The sequence below is a fragment of the Peromyscus maniculatus genome, chromosome X, assembly GCF_049852395.1.
Source record: "Peromyscus maniculatus bairdii isolate BWxNUB_F1_BW_parent chromosome X, HU_Pman_BW_mat_3.1, whole genome shotgun sequence".
Taxonomy (NCBI): Eukaryota; Metazoa; Chordata; class Mammalia; order Rodentia; family Cricetidae; genus Peromyscus; species Peromyscus maniculatus.
In genome coordinates, this window is record NC_134875.1 from 86,890,120 (window position 1) to 86,894,096 (window position 3,977).

Consider the following 3,977-nt stretch of genomic DNA (forward strand, 5'->3'; position numbering starts at 1 on the left):
TGGATGTGTACCCACATCTGTGATATGACTTCAGGTATATATTCAGGAGAAGTAAAGCTAAGTCATACAGTAATTTTACTTTTGGTGCTTTTTAAAGAAATAACCAAACTTATTTCCTTAGTGGCTGGATCAAGTGAAACAATTTTAACAAAGTAAAGCTAAAAATCTCCAGAATGAACAACATACACATTTTAAAATAAAGACAGGATTAGCAACAGTGCTACACTGAGCCGTATTGAAGCACGGAGCAAGGACAAATCAAGTAATAGTCATCCTATCTAAAACACACAGAGAAAAAAAGCAGAAAGAAATTCACAGAGGCTCAAACAATAGTGGGACAGTGACAAAAACCCTTGTCTTTAGACTCCCAGAAGAAAGGAAGAGTGAGATGAAGGACTGTTTTTGAAAAAAGTAATTAAAATAATTCTAAATTTTGATGAAAGTCTGAAACGTACATACAAGCTCCTCAGCATTTGGGAGGCTGAAGCAGGATGATCAGGAATGTGAGGCCAGCCTTGTCTCAAAGAAAACAAAACAGAAAAAAAGCTTAGTGTATGTTTCAGTGGTAGAGTGCTTGCCTAGCGTGTTCAAGGCCCTGGCTTTGACTGATTTCCAGAACTGGAAACAAACTGCCACCACCCTTCCTGAGCCTTTTGAAGGGTGTGTAATGGCTGCCTGGAGAAGGGGGATCTCAAGTTCAAGACCAATCTTGACTTCTTAGCTATAAAACTTCATTTTCAAACCTCAACAAGCATCCATTCCTAAACATATAATAATAAAACTACTGAACTCCATCAATGAAAAAAAAATCTGAAATCAACCAGAGAAAAGGGTGCATTAGGGAATAGTGATTACACATCTCAGTTTCTTTTTTTTTTTTTTTTTTTTTTTTTTTTTGGCAAAAACGGTTTCTGAAAATGCTTTAGCTTTATGTGGGAATAGGTATAAACCTCATTTTTATGCTGTATTTTATATCTTAGTTGTGTTTGAAAATGTTTTGATCTTTGGAAACATCAAAATAAATAATGGCATTTGTGGTATATAGTGTGATCCTATGTGGTGACCAGCCAGGGTGGGGGCCTGGCCAAGCTCAGGGTGCTACAGTGAGCTACATCAGCAAGGGTCACTGAAGACCACAGAAAAGCCATGCAGAGAGAGAAGTCAAGTCCCTGCTGCTGCCATCTTCTGAACAGAACCTCCAGGCCCACTCTAGGCAACAGGCAATGTCAACATCTCAGTTTCTTATTAGCAAATAAGAAGAGCAGAAAATCCAAAGTGCTGAAACAAGATGATTGTCATCTTGGAATATGCTTTAGAAATTAAATAAAAAAATATTCTCATGTATATTCTAAAATTGAAACTGAGAAGATCCATTGCCAGCAGATGCACTCTATAGTGATCACTGAGGGACGTTCTTCACACAGAAGTGAAATGCTAGAAATATGGGCCAAAAATGAAAAATGGGAGGGGGGTGTACTTACCTAAGATATGTGTTTTATGCCCAGCAAAGTGTGGTGGCACATGACTGTAATCCCAGTACTCAGAAATACATTTGAGGCGAGTCTGGGCTAAAGAGGGAGATATTTCACAAAAGGAAAAAGCAAGAAAACAGTAAAAGTGAAACAAACACCTTAGTGTTAAACTCTCAGTGATCCAGTCCTCTGTGGTTGAAGAAACTGTAGAAAGGAAGAAAGTTTAGAAAACCCTGTCTGAACTCACAGCAGTAGTGGGCTCATGCACACGACTGGCTTCATCAACATTCCATCATGGATTTTGGGGGGCGGTATCACAAGGCTCTACCCCTCCCTGGAGGAGAGTCATCCTCTGGTGTAGCCAGTGGTAAATTGCCCTTGCTCGAGTAACTTCCCACACATTCTCATGGAAGCAACCCCATTTAAATGCCGTGGAGCATGAATCCACAAAGATAGGGATGTAGGAAGGGGACTTGTTGGGAAGGAAGAAAATATGGTGTAAGGAAGAAGAGGATAAAGAGGACAATGTAGGGGAAATAATCAACATGTATTATGGGTATATGCAATTGTGAACAATTTAAAAATAAAAAGATAATCGTTTCAAAGACTGAATGCATTTAAAACAGTGGGTGTTATTTGTTTTTTCTCTTTTTGGGGGGGTCGCCACTCAGCTCCCAAATAAATCACACGTGGAGGCTTGTTCTTAATTATGAATGCCTGGTCTTAGCTTGGCTTGTTTCTTGCCAACTTTTCTTAACTTTAAATTGACCTGTCTGTCTTTTGCCTCTGGGCTTTTACCTTTCTCTATTTTTTTGTACACCTTTCTTTCTTACTCCATTGCTGGTTGTGTAGCTGGGTGGCTGGCTCCTGATGTCCTACTCCTTCCTCTCTCATTCCTTCTTTCTTTTTCTCCCAGTTTTCTCCTTCTATTAATTCTCTCTGCCTGCCAGCCCCACCTATCCTTTCTCCTGCCTTGCTATTGGCCATTTAACTCTTCATTAGACCATCAAGTGTTTTCAACAGGCACAGAAACACAGCTTCACAGAATTAAACAACTGCAACATAAAAAAGTAACACACCTTAAAATAATATTCTAGGGGTTGGGGATTTAGCTCAGTGGTAGTGCACTTGCCTAGCAAGCACAAGGCCCTGGATTTGGTCCTCAGCTCTGGAAAATAAAAATTATTCTTAATAATAATATTCTATAACATTTAAGATTACATTCACAATGTACTGAATTCCAATTCATTTGTGCCTAGTAAATTTAAAGAAAATACTACATATCTATCCTGTCTTAGTAAATCCAAAATTTTATACCAAATTTAATTTCTATCATATCTAAGGAAAATGGCAACTATAACTATCTAGTCTTCAACTCAATCAAAGGCCTCAGAAGGATATAATATTATTTAAGTAAACAAAAAGTACATTGCAAACAACTTCCAAAACTCTAATAATGACAGAAACATCTGACTGCCTGAACAGTCACCCAAAGTTCCTTATGCAACATTGGGGCATCCATCTTCAGTCTATAGGCCTAGAGTAACAGGCAGACTTCTTAGTGAAGCAGGAAATTTGAAGAACTATCCTGCCTTGTATTGGCAAAGTTTGTCAGTCACTTTCCTCTGTGTCCTGCAGAATATCTGACAGACTCTTATGTGAGCAGGAAATTTGCAGGACTGTCCTGCCTTGTTTTGGCAAAGTTCAACAGTCTTTTTCCTGTGTGTTTTGCATGTTCAGTCTGCACAGCACATTGTCAGCAGTCAAAGGCAAGAGCAGTGTCTTTGCCCAGTGGCTAACCTTGCCACAGTGAAAGCAAACTCCATAAGGAGTTTTTTAGATGCCCATCATCTTCTCTGAAGTAATTTGGTGTTGCCAGGAGCAGATGTATCTCATTGTCATAAAAAACTTTAACAAATCATTGTAAATGCCATATTCTATAGGTCTTTGAAGCATTTAAAGATCATCAATCTAAAATATATCTATTTAACCTAGAAAACATACTTAACATATCTACAAATTTGATTGTTATAAATGACTAATTACTGACCTATGTTTCTTGATCATCCTAAATAGTTTATAATAATAGCTTTCAATAACTAGAATTTTACCTTGCATTTTTAAATGAACTGCATAGGTACAATACCTTAAACAAGAATAGAAACATATACTGTGTAACAAAAATAACTTTAAATTTGTATCAATATACCAAAATCCATGCCAATGCAAAATATCTGAGATTAATAGTTGTCTTTTTATCCTATATTCCCCTAAGTTATAACAAATATTCATAGTTAACCAAAGACCACCCCCACCTCCCAACTCTTGGGAATGTGGATGTTGTTTTCTCCACACTGCTTTCTGCTATCTGTGGGTGAAGGAATCCCTAGGGGTCCCTGAGAAATTTTTGAGATAATGACCAAGTCCTGGGAAGACCAGCAGTAACCTTTGCTGATAGATATCACCTGTTAAGATTCAGGAGGGCTCCCTTGATCATACCTAATC